Below are 13691 nucleotides of genomic sequence, written 5' to 3' on the forward strand. Positions count from 1 at the left end.
GCCTGCTGCAAGGGGTTAGGAGTTAGAGACTATAGTGCAATCCTCTTGGGCCAAGACTGACGTGGGGGTTAATCCTATGCCTCCGTTCATCCTGCAGACCTATAATAACTCCAAGCTCCCAGGTGTCTAGTTGTGTAGATCCGGCCAGCAAGGCATCAGAGCAGCAGCCACCGGGAGGGAGCCCTGTCTCCAGCTCCGTAAGGCACAGCATGTTGGAGCGAGGAGCTCACTCTTGGTTTTATTCCTCTGAAACAAGGACACAGGAGGAGAAGGAGAAGAGGAGTCAGTGGCTTGCAGAAATACTGACGAGGTACAAGGAGCGGATGCTGAAGGACTTCCACCTGGCCCGGGTGCTTCCCTACTTGGTGTATGATGGTGTGTTCTCCCTAAAAGAGTACAGGGAGATCCTCTCTCGGGATCGCTATCCGGAAAGAGTGGAGCGCTTTTTCCTGACGCTCTTCTCCAAAGGTCCAGGTGCTTTCTGTGCCTTCTGTGGTCATCTGGAGGAGCTCAGCCCTTACCTGCTCATCTCCCTTTTCCTTTATTACCAAGGTAAGGACACCATTTGCTCTAGAGATAGGAGCTGAGATATCTAGAGATAGCAATAATGACCCAGAGGTATGCAATAGCTCAGGTCACTCTACGGAATAGCAAGTTTCAACACAGCACACAGCATTGGTTTGTAGCTTCCTAAAAATGTTTAGGCTTCTAAAAATAATAATAATAACCCCCATAGTGTGGAAATAAATGCTATGATACAAAAGTAAATTGTTTGTAGCCCCTGACACAACCTGAGGGGTTTCTAGATATTAAGCATTTCTTGTTTTGATTTTGCTTTTCAAGTGCAAGCCACAAAGTGCTAAGGGGCTAAGAAAGCTGGGCTGAAAGTTTGTTCAATAAAGACACAAACATTACCCTGCCTTTTCAAAAGCATCAGTTAGCATGTGACTCGGAATTTCTACTCCCAGGCATCTACCGGGAAGACATGAACATGTGACCACACAGACACCCACAAAACAATATCCACAGAAGCACTGTCCATGGCAGCCCCAGAGCAGAAGGATCCCAAATGTTCATCAAGTGACTGAGTGAACAAATTGTGTCATGCAATTGAATGTTATTCTGCCATTAAAGGGACTGGAGGCTTTGTGCATGCTACAACACAGATGGACTTCAGAAATAATATGGAAAGGGAAGAAGCTACTCATGTAAAATGTAATCAATCGCATTCATATAACGTGCAGAGCAGGGCTGGAGGTGGAGCTCTGTGATGGAGCACTTGCCTCGCGTGTATTAGGCCTTAGCCCAATCCCTAGGACTGAAAAAAAAAGTCCCAAGTAGGAAAATCCACAGAGACAAAGAACAAATTCCTGGTCACCAGAGCTGGAAGTAGGAGGTGTAGAAGAAGGGAGTGAGCATCTGCATCGATGGGTGAGGAAGTGCTCTGAAGTTAGTCCTGATGGCTGCACACCCCGGTGGGTACAATGTACACACAGGGAAATGCCAGGTGTGGGGATTATGAGCTTATGAAACTGCCTTTTAAAAGTCATCATGAAAACACTTGCTGTTTCTTCCCCTAGTCTTCCAAAGAGAGCTCTGGAGTTGACAGTGTCTGCCTTCTACAGAGAGAGGATCATATCCTACTGAGAATAAAGATGAGGAGGGAGACGGCCTGAAAGTGGGAAACCAGACAAAGCCTGGTTTAGGAAAGTGGCGTTGGCATGTATCTTGGGGCAGCTGTGGGGTCAGTGAGGACAGAGAGGGGATGGGACACAAGTGGCCTGTGTGGTCTGCACGGGTGTGCAAGGAGAAGTTTGAATATTCTGAAGCCGTATCAGGTTGCTGGGTTCCACTTGCTTACGACACTTCTCCAAGACCCATCATAAGGGCCCAGCTTGCTGGTGGTGACTTTGAAGGTTTGTCTCTGAATTTCCGTCCTTAGCTTGTAGGTTGTCATTGTGGATTTCAGGTTATGTGGCAGGTTGTCCATCCTACAGCCTTTCAATAAAATAGTCAATATATAGTCAGTAGACAAATTGATAAGAATATTTACAAGTGTCTTACTTCATTAGGATAATGCAATATAAATTTCTATGTCATAGACATGCGTGGATCTGATCAGTTATCGGTTGTTTAGGCTAATGTCGTGGTGCCTACCATGTACCCATGTACTATGATCACTGGAACCAATTTACAGTGTCAAATACTTTACTGTTATTGAGTATTTGGTGCACTTTTGAAGAGAGAGAAATATTTTTACAGTGTAATTTAAAATACTGGTAAATAACGACATGAGCTACATATGTATTGCTGTCACACTTTAATGTTTTAGGTAAGGGACAAACACAGAGTGAGTTTAGTTAATTTGCTTACTTTATCTTTTTCATCCAAAGAAATAACCATGCCTGAGGAGGAAGAGTCAGAAAAATAGTTCAGTCGAGATGTTTACTGTATATTTAATATTTTATTCTTTAAAACAATTGCAAAGCACATGTCAAAAATGTTGATATCTCTTAAGTCTAGAGTTGGGACTTGGACCCCCTCAGACCGATCACATTCTTCTCTGTATTTTTTTCTGCACATTTTAAAATGTTACTAAGCAAAAGTAACCATAAATAAGAGGACTTTTTTTTCAGTTTTAGAGGTGGCAAGATGGTTCAGTAAGTAAAAGTGCTTGCCGGGCAAGCCTATAGACCCAAGTTCAATTCTCATTGGCCAAGGGAAGAAGAGAGCCAACTCCACAAAATTGTCCTCTGGCCTCCACAGACCATGACATCATGCCCCCTTATCATACACGCACAATGACAAACAAACAAACAAATAACACTTATTCGAAAAGGAAATGAGGGCTGGAGAGAGGCTCAGCAGTTAAGAGCACTGACTGTTCTTCCAGAGGTTCTGAGTTCAAATCCCAGCAAAAAATGCCCAGCTGATAGACTCTTGTAGAAATACAGATGTGTCATAACTAACACCATAAAACAACCAAGGAAATATGAATACCATCTGTAGCTCAATATTGCACCAATATCAATTTCCTGATTTTAATCAATGCAAGATTATTAAAAAATGTTATTAAGAAAAGCTGAGGAAGGCCAACGTGGAAATTCTCTGTGCTGTTTTTGAAATTTCTATGGGGCTCTAAAATGACTTAAAGATTGAAAAGCTGCAAAGGAAAGATAATATCAATGACATCATCAAAACAGAACTGGAGGCCATTTTTGTTTTTATTTTGTGAAGCAGGGTTTTGTTACGTAGCCCAAGCTAACCTCAAACTCATGACCCTCCTGCCTCAGCCTCCCCAGTACTGAGAGGACAGGTTTGTATCAGTGTGCCCAGCATTGGAGAGCTGGTTTTCAATATTAGTTTTGAAAACTAAAGCTAGAAAAAAGGGAAGAAAGAAAGAAAGAAAGAAAGAAAGAGAGAAAGACAGACAGACAGACAGAAAGAAAGAAAGAAAGAAAGGGAGGAAGGAAGGAAGAAAGGAAAAAGACGTTCACGTCCTCTTATCATTTGAATGTGAGGATTTGAGTTTTAGCCTGATTGATTGTGTAAGAGACATTACCGAGTGATAATTCTGGGCTCTTAAGCTGCTTCTCTGTGAAACTCAAATCCCTCAGTGTTGGGTGATCCATCTCCCTCTTCGAGACTCTCGGCTCACCCTTGGTGGTCCAAAAATGGAGCTGCTCTAGGATGAGCTGTGGTGACGTCCGCCTTCTTTCTCTCACGGTGTGTGGTTAGCATCAGTTTACATCAGTGCCAAAGAGACCTTGTAGTTCTTACAATGCAAAGGGGGCTAGCCGCGACTGTTCACACTCATATGTGCATACTGTTAAAAACATTCTAGGGAGTCTGAGTGAGCAGCTCTCAGGCAGTGCTCTCTGAGGGAGCAAAAGAGTCTGTCGAGTCCAGAAGAGGAGTCTGGAAGGGCAACAGTTAGGGTGTGAGCATAGAAGGACGCATCCAAGAGAGCAGACCCAATCGCTTTTCCTATAGCTTGTCTCCAGGATAAGCCTTCCCTGCCATGGGTTTTAGTAGAGCTCACAAGTCCTATGTCTGCAATGGACAAGCCTGGAGCCAGGCTAAGCATAGCAGTCACTTCTCTGTTGCTGTGACAAAACACCGTACCCGGGCAACCTATAGAAGAGACGGTTTATTTGACTTATAGTTCTGGAAAGGCAGGGAGGCATAGCAGCACACTGCAGGCATACAGCTGGATGCTGAGAGCGCATGTCTTGTAAGCTCATGTGAGCATGAGGCAGAGAAAGCAGATGGCAAGTAGGGTGAGGAGCTACACTGTCACAACCCAGCCCTAATGACATGTCTCTAAGTACTTGAGAGGCACAGGCAGTGAATCTCTGTAAGTTCAAGGCCAGGCTGTTCTACATAGAGTTCTATACTGTGTTGTGAACTTTGCCTTAAAAAAGAAAAAAGAAAAAGGAAGGAAGGAAGGAAAAGGAAAAAGAAGGAGGAAGGGAAGGGAAGGGGGGAGGGAGGGGGGGGGGGGGGAGGGGAGGGGAGGGAGGGAAGGGAAGGAAGGGAAGGGGAGGGAGGGGGAAGGGGGGAAGGAAGGGGAAGGGAAGATGAATACCACCAGTAAATTTCCTGAGTCAGGAGAACCTCCCTGTGACATGGGCACTGCCTCCCAGGCCAGGCCAAGATGGGAAAGTGTCCCGCACTATCTCGCCAGCAAGAACACGCGGGGACACATGAATCCTTCTGTAGCTAAACGTTTATTGAATCTTAAAGAGAGGGCCCGGGGCACCAGCATGGCGGGGCTTATATACACCCTAGCGCGGCGCATCCACACCTGATTGGTCGCTTACCCATGATCTCATTAGGCACGCCCCGGAGTGGGCAAAGACCTGGCACGAAGGCACTCTTGCACATGCGCACACAGTTAACTTCCTGAAAGGAAGTCGGCTGGCGCGGCAGAGGCCAGCGCCATCTTGTAATGGCAAAAGCTATCCCGGCTTTCCACGTGGGGCGCAGTGGAAGCCAGCGCCATCTTGTGGTGGCGAATGTTATTGTGGCTCTCTACAGGAAAGGCATGAATATCACTAGTCAGGAGCAGAAGAGGCCATGCTTGGAAGGGATTCTGATGTTTTCTTCCTCCCTTGTTCCCATTTTTAAATATTATTTTTTAAAAGGCATTTTATAAACATACCTTTTATTGTGTACAGAGGCCAGAGGACAATTTACAGCTACAGAGTCAGAGCTCTTCTCCCCATCTCCCTCCCCACCTCCCCAGGGCCCAGGGATCAAACTGAGGCTTGAGGGCATGAGCCCTTTCCCACTGACCATCTCACTAGCTCCCAAATTGATATCCCCCCTCAAAACCTCTTTATCTGGGGGAGAGGAGAGAATGCCAGTATGTTTTTTTTTTTTGTTGTTGTTGTTTTTTTAATGAGACAAAGACAAAGACAGAGACAGACAGGCAAACAGAAAGACTGATGGACTGACTGACTAGTCCTAGTCAAGACAGTCTTTATTTCCAACAGTTAATGACTACTTTAGCCAGGGCCTTGTATACCCCAGGCTGGCCTCCAATTTGCTCCATTATTGAAGATGGTCTTGAACTCAAAATCCTTCTATCTCCACCCCTCAAGTGCTGTGATTACAGCACGAGCTCTGACACCTGGACGATTTTTAAATGAACTAACGTTATGTGTCTTCAGAAAACTGCGACCCCAGTCCTATCCGTCCATTTATGTACAATCTGAGATGGCCAAATCTACAGGAATATGTTGTTACAGCTTTAGAGAAGGAAAGAGTGTTCTGACGTGGGTGAGCTCACACCGGTGTCAGAAATGTGACAATCATCTGTTATAATGCAGAGCAAACCCAAAGGATCCTACAAGACGTGCTTGTGGCAGAAGAGGCAGTGAGGAGGAACAGAGCACAATGGGACTCTAGCACTATCTCTGACCGGGAAGACCAAGAACAAAGGGCTGGATTGTTTAACAAGTATGTTTACCTTCTCTCTGTGTTTTCCGCCTTTAAAAAGTCATGCCTTTCCACTTCTCATCTCCCCTCCCCCTCTCCTCTCAGGATCCTCATCCCACTGTGCCCTTCAGCTGGTTACAAAGAGTTCTGGAGGCTCCCGTTTTTATAGGATGTGCCAAGGCCAGTGTATGCCTTGGTTGTTAAGTAGTGTACCAGAAGAATGCTTCTTGAAGGCCGCTCTCTGATTTCAGGTTTATTCACGGCATCCCAAATAACCACATGTGTCAAAAGCCTAATTCTAAAACGCAAATGGGACTTATAAATTGAACCGCAGTCCTTTAAAAAGCATGCTGATGCTTCTTTTCAAAGAAAAATCTAGACGCTCTTCATTTAGAAAATCCAGAATTGGTCAACATATTGGACTTCATCTGTCTTTTTGGTTCGTGAGTTGCCTGTGTTATAAAAAGACTAAAACCTGACCTGTGGTTAGTGTGCTGATATTTAAAAAACAACAAAAACAGTTAGACTTCATGTCCGTTTCTTGCAGGCGCAAGTTTCCTGAGGGGAAGGATTTTTGTGGTGTGAGAATTCAAAACAGCCATCAAAATGGCCGACCGTGTTCCTTGATCTTCCAAAAATATAGAAGGAGATGCTGGTGCTGTAGGGGCGGTCAGTTTTGTTTTGTTTTGTTTTTTTAACTTGCTCGCATCGTCTAAGTATCTAAGACGTGATCAGTGAATAGTCTAGAAAAATGCTCAAGCCATTGTCGGCTGTGCTTAAATTTCAGGCTTGCTGTACATGTGCCCCGTTGCTTCCTCTGCCACAGTCAGTTCCTGTTTTCTGCCCTGAGAGGAGACCCTGTAGCTTACAGCGGAAGCTCACAGTGGTCCCTGCACCTGGCCTTGGGCCCCCTGCAGTGCCAGAAGACTTGCTCAAGCCTGAACTGGCTTGCTGGCCCAGGGGCGGCCCCTCCACGCAGAGGAAGACATCTTGCAGGTCCCGTCCAAGAGTCGAAGTCTGGCCCCACACTCCCATCTCTTCCTTTTCAAGGCCCTAGACTCTGGTACCTCTAGCATGTGTAACAGTGGGGACTTCTGGTTCTTTTCTACCATCTTGCTTTCAGTAAACAGAAAGCGTCAATTGTCTGATTTTTAAGCAACTGGCTTACAGGATTTGGGGGGGCTGGCAAGTCCCTAAAGTACTGCTCCCAGGGAATTTAGGCAGGAGCTGGCATTGCCACCTGGTGTTGGATTCTCAGGTATCTGGAGACAGCAGTTTGCACAGGGCAGCTTTGAAGAACGTCGGTCTCTATACTTACGTTCTCGGATTAGAGGAGGCCCGTCCACCGGACAGAGAGCACTATGCATCAACCCAAATCTATGGATTAAATATTAACCGCATCTAAAAATTCACTCATAGCAACGTCTAGATTGCTGTTTGAGCACTGTAACAGCCAATATGACCTAAAATAATCATTGCATACATTGTATAGCCTTGGACAACCTGCTTTAACGGTGTGTGTGTGTGTGTGTGTGTGTGTGTGTGTGTGTGTGTGTGTCACAAGAGGCAGAACTTTGTAGATTCTGGCTTCCTGTCTTAAGTACAAGATTATGTTCCTTACTTCTTCACAAAGGTTAACCATCCCTGAGATCTTTCTTCTTCTTTGGGCTCCTACCTCAGGATAAAGTAAGAGCAAGGTGATATAGTGTCAACTTGGCGGATATAGTGGATATAGTGTCCACAGAGTTCATCAAGCCACTGCACTCTGGCTGGGATGAACACTAACACTGCTGGATTTTGAATAAACCATAAGATATGAAATGTGGGTGGATCTTCTAAGAAAAGCTGAAGGCTAGAAGAACAGAACAAAGACGGGCTTTCCTTTAAAAACAAGAAATTCTGCTGTCAAACTGAGTTGATCTCCCTTCCTCCTCCTCTCCCTCCCATTCCTCACTTGTAACTGTTTCTAAATCAAAGTGGGAATAAAAACCGTGCTCCGCCTTATCTATTTTGGACCCAAGAACACAGAAGCCTGGGCTCCAAAGCAGTCCTTTGAAGTCAGCTTCCTTTCTGATTCCTGGGAATGGGCCATACCTTTTACTTAATTCCTAAGTTCCACATTTGCCATGGCTTTTCCCTCAGCATCTGCATTAACCTAGCTGCCTGTGGGCTGTGAAGTGCTCGAGAGGGATCTGGATGTATTCACCTGGGCTCCCTCTCTCTGAAGTCCCAGAGCTAGTTCTCTTTCTGAATTCAGTGGTCCTAAACTTCTACTTCCACATGTTTAGGTTACCACACTAACAGTGAGAGTAAGTTATCAAGCTTCTAGATCATCATCATCCCTTAAAAGTACTTCATGAGAAAAAAAAACTCCATGAGAAAAAAAAATCAGATAAGTCATACACACACACACACACACACACACACACACACACACACATCACCACCACCACCACCACCACCATCCTGTTTAGATTATGAAAAGGCAGAGCATACATACCTAATTTTATAAGAGAGTTATGAGTCACTTTCCCAAATGGGTTCTCACCATATAAACATCAAACTAAAATGTAATTCCTTTGACTTGTTAGGGGACATTTCGACCACTCACACATTGCTGCCATTGTACAAGCAAACCTCCATGCCCTCTGTGTGAATCACACACTCTCCTTGGTTTCCTGAGCTCACCGTTGGAAGACAGAGGAGCCGAAGTTCACCACCACTGTAACACACATTGTAAAAGGGGGGCCAGGAGGAGTCCTTCAAAGCTGACCTCATCCCTGCTCAGCTAACTGAGATTTGATTTCGGAAAAATTGCTCCGGCTTTGTGATCTTCCTCCTCTCACTGAAGGGCTGAAAGAATGGAGTTAACTGGGACACAGCAGGTGCTTGCTCTCCTTCTTTCCCTCCTCATTCAGACACCAAAACAATGGCAGCCTTACTTGCTTGTAGAGGCGTACACGAGAGAAAAACAGAGTAGAGGTCAGGGCATGCCTCAACCCATTTGGAGTGTCTGTGGGGATAACCTCAATTTTTAGAATCAGAGAATAAATGTAAGTGACTGTCCATGCCCACATATATCTGTATGAATTCACCTAGGCAACTGCATCCTATATCCAGGACCTAGAATCTACCAATGAGATGCCAGTGACAGGCCACATCTTGTCAAAGCTGCAACATTCAAGACCAAACCTAGCCCTGCAAATGCTTAATGCATCAGAGAAAAAGGCATTGATATAATTGCTGGACATACTTTATACACAAAGTTGTAAGTCAAAACTTATGTTCCTTCAGGAGAGCCTAGACCATCAGTACTCAACCTGTGGGCCATGACCCTTTTGGGGATATGTGGAATGACCATTTTATAAGGGTCACCTAAGGACATTGAAAAACACAGATGTTTCATTAAAATTCATGAAAATAACAAAATACAGTTATGAGGTAGCAACAGAAGTAATTGTATGGTTGGGGTCACCACAACGTGAGATACTGTGTTAAAGAGTTGCAGAATTAGGAAGGTTGGGAACCACTGGTCAAGATACTTCTATGAGATTTCTTATCATCGATACAAGACTGCACAACCCACAAGGACTTTCCAACACATTATTCTCATATCCCTTGTGTAAGGTTATACAGATGCCCAAGGTTTAGGATCAGGCTCCAGGACATAGTGATTTCCTATAGGATTCCTTTTTCTTTCCAGAGCCCCATGGTCTCCAAAAATCTTGTGCATCTCAACATGGGACGTCTAAGACCTACACAGATGAGTGTGGCCAGGCCAGCTCTTAGCCTAAGGATGGAGAGCTAGACCCGTTTCCTACTCCTGTCTATCAGAAATTCCACTGTTGGTAGAAAACAGCCAAACCACAGCCACCTGGTCCAGCACACTGAAGCATAATCACCATGGCAACAGCATATGTTCAACATGGGCCGATTGGGAGACTCAGGAGGGGACCCTTTCCCCTCTTAAATGTCTTTCTTTACCCTAGACACTCACCTGGCACCCATTCTTGTGTGGGAGAATATTGTGCACTACCCATTATCTTTTCTGCATCCCATACACCACCCCATTTTTTTGTTTAAAGAATGAGCCCAACTAGGTCAAAAAACTTTTGGGATTCTCTTTAAAACACTTTAATTGCTTTTGTTGTTTCTGTTTTTAAGTTGAACCAATGAACACTGATTAGTGGTGGCACATACTTTTAATCCCAGCACTCAGGAGGCAGAGGCAGACAGATTCTGAGTTCAAGGCCAGCCTCATCTATACAGTGAGATCTAAGACAGCCACGGTTAAGCAGAGAAGCCCTGTCTCCAAGTAATCAGTTAATCAAATAAACAAAAAAGTTTTGACCAATGAGATGCCTGCATTCAATCTCTGGAAACCCATATTAGAAGAGAAAATAGATAACATTTTTAATAGCATAAGGCTCTTCTCTCTGTCCTCACTATATGAGGCTTCTCAGAATACACACGGCTCCTTTCTGTCTTGCTTCTCTCTCTCTTCCCCCAGCTGTTTCCCTTAACGCTACTTCCCCGTACAAAGGGGGAAAGGATCTGCCCTGTAATTCTAGAGTCCAAGGGGCCTGGGATGGTGCACCCTGGTTGCCAGGCAGAGGGCAGACACGGAAGGCAATGCCCCTAAGCCTGAGCCAGCCCAGCGTCCGACTCTACACAGCCTCCTCTTGCTTTGTTTCCTTCCTGGGCTTAGTCTCTCACAGATGTGTATTCTGTGTGTGCTCAGTGTTCTTGCTCAGGGGAATTATGCCTCTCTGAGGGCAGCAGGTTTCATTCACAGGCACACCCACAGTGTCTACAGCTAAAGATATGCTAAACATTTGTTAAAACAACTAAACAAGATCTCAGACAGAGGTTTAATAAAATATATCAAAATATCAGTTCTTCACTGATAGAGTCTGGCAGTGAACCAAATCCAACATACACCCTGTTTTTTTCAACATTTATTGGATCGTAATCTATTTGTTTACATAGTTTCTGTGGTAGCTTTCAGGCTAGCCACCAAGTTTGAATAGTTAAGAAAGAGATTACACACCCAAAGCCTCTGACCCCACAGAAGAAGAAATGATCGGCTGCTGATATAGACCTCATCTTTGGTTTAAAAGTACTAACAGATAAAACAGAAAATGCTTTAAAAATTGCAACATAAGTGTTTGAAATTTTTCAGTAAAAAGGGACAAAAAATACTTTGAAGACTTTAGAAGATATTAAAAATTATTCTTTTTTTTAAACATAGCATTGTTAAGCCAGTAACATGCTTATCAAAAAAAAGAGTCAAGTTGTGCTGAAATATGTTCTGGGTTTGATTTATGTGTGCTCAGGAACTGAACCCAGTACATGTTAACTATGTGCTTTAGGGCAGCTGTACCTTCAGTCCCCAGTGAGCCTTTTGGATACGTTCATCTGTAGACCTCACTGTTCTCATGCAAGTAAGTCTCCTTTTGACTTAAAGTGATCAGACTTGCATAGAGACAGTGTATAACACACTGTTTTTAAACGTGTATTCTATGAAATTGTTAAATCAAGATAATTGGCATATATCTGCCTTACCCCAGATACTTATTCGAATAAATTTGAGCAGCAGGATTTTGCTAGACTTTGGGAAATATTCCATTACCCACTTGCCTGACAATTTGCACACTGGATAGCCAGAACCCTGAAAGTTCAGAGCCCCTGTGTACTGCCATGAACCTGGGTCCTGTTTTAGGGAGGGGTCTCTAAGTGCCTTTCAGTTTCTTCAACACAGGGATTATAAATTTGGTCTTCATGCTCTAGATAATTGACAAAGACTCACTTCTCCCAGTGTTTCACATTTGTTTTTATGAGGTTAGCTACAGTTGGGAAGTTTCTTCTTTCTTCATAGTTATTTGTTTTGGTTTGTTTGTTTGTTTTTGTTTTGTTTCTGCCCTAATTGGATGACAAATGGTTTGCCAGTTTTCTTATACATTTGTAACCATCTCTTTCTTTAGGTTAGGGAAGTTTTCTTCTATGATTTTGTTGAAGATGTTTTCTGGTCCTTTGAACTGGGAATTTTCACTCTCTTTTATTACTATTATTATTATTAGGTTTGGTCTTTTCATAATGTCCCAAATTTCCTGGATTTTTTGAGTTAGGAACTTTTTACTTTTGACATTTTCTTTGACTGATGTATCAGTTTCTTCTATGGTATCTTCTACACCTGTGATTCTCTCTTCTATCTCTTGTGTTCTGTTGGTGATGTTTGTGTCTGTAGTTACTATTCTCTTTCCTAGGTTTTCCATCTCCAGGGTAGCCTCCATTTGTGTTTTCTTCATTGCTTCTCTTTCCATTTTTAGGTCTCAGATTTTTGTTCATTTCCTTCACCTGTTTGATTGTATTTTTCCTGTACTAGTTTAAGGGATCTATTTGTTTCCTCTTCAAGGGCTTCTACTTGTCTGGTTGTGTTTTCCTGTATTTCTTAGTGGGAATTCTTTATATATTCTTTAGAGGCCTCCATCATCTTCATGAGATGGAGTTTAAGGTCACGGTCTTGCTCTTCCAGTGTTTTAGGATACCCAGGGCTTGCTGTAGAAGGAAAGCTGGGTTCTGGTGATGCCATATTGCATTGGCTTCTGTTGTTTATGTTCTTGCACTGGTTGCCTCTGGTGTTGGCTAACCTGGGTGTCCCTGGCTGGAGACATGTGGAGCTGTGTGTCCCAGGTTTGAGCAGGCCTCCTGGGAGTCAGGCAGACCCGTGAGATGGGAGTCCATGAGCTGATGTGAGACTACAGGTGGAGGTATGGACCAGAGAGAAGATGGAGCTCCAACAGGGCAGGGCAGAGCCCATGACTACTGCGCTTACTAGGGTCCCAGCAGGAATGGGGATTGAATCAGAGGGAGCTCTCACCTGTGTGTCTCAGGTTAGGACAGACCTCCTTGTAGGCAGGTGGAATTGTGGGATAGGGGAGAATGCACTACTCTGTGTAGGTGCAAACCAGAAGGGTAGACCCACTTCTTTTTTTTATTTTAAAAATTGTGTTTATGTTTCCATAGCTGACTGGTTTTCTGCATGTCGGTGGATCAGATGACTTTAACTGTCCTTTTAGATGAGCATTATATTACTTGACTTAAACTTTGTGGGATTCAAAATGTAAAAGGTGGTTATTCTTCCTTCCATCCCCTCCTTTATTTAGGTTTCTTCCTGTGAACAGCTATAGTTAATTTTTTTAACCCATTACAAACATAGTTTTTGTATATATACCTTTTTCTTTAAAAAAATAGCACCAGAAATATGGAAGACATACATAAAATGTTAACTAAACTCAAACGGCAAACACGAGTACAACCTGCTAGAACCTACCTGCCAAGGAAGTCCCACCAGGAAAATCCACAGCCCTAGGTGCTTACACTCAGAAATCAGAAGGATCTCAAGCGAATCTCCTAGTGATACACCTCAGAGCTCCAGAAAAGCAAGAAGTCAAATCCAAATGAACCAGAAAGCTGGGCAAAGAAAGGGAAAATAAACATGGGGCGGAGAAGGCAGTGGGAGAGGTGAGTCCACCATAATGAAACATGACAATGCCATAAAGACACCTGATGCTGTGTGAGCTAATCATAAATACTAACTATAAAAAGAACTGTGCTCATGTTCAGCAGCATACAGTAAAGATGAATGGAATGTCCATTCTGTTTTTAGTTTCGCAGTTACAGAAAATTGCACTGGCTGTAGCAACGTTATTTGCCTGTTGTCTGAAGTCTGGCTTCTCTCGTTTTTG

The sequence above is a fragment of the Rattus rattus genome, chromosome 2 (assembly GCF_011064425.1).
Source record: "Rattus rattus isolate New Zealand chromosome 2, Rrattus_CSIRO_v1, whole genome shotgun sequence".
Taxonomy (NCBI): Eukaryota; Metazoa; Chordata; class Mammalia; order Rodentia; family Muridae; genus Rattus; species Rattus rattus.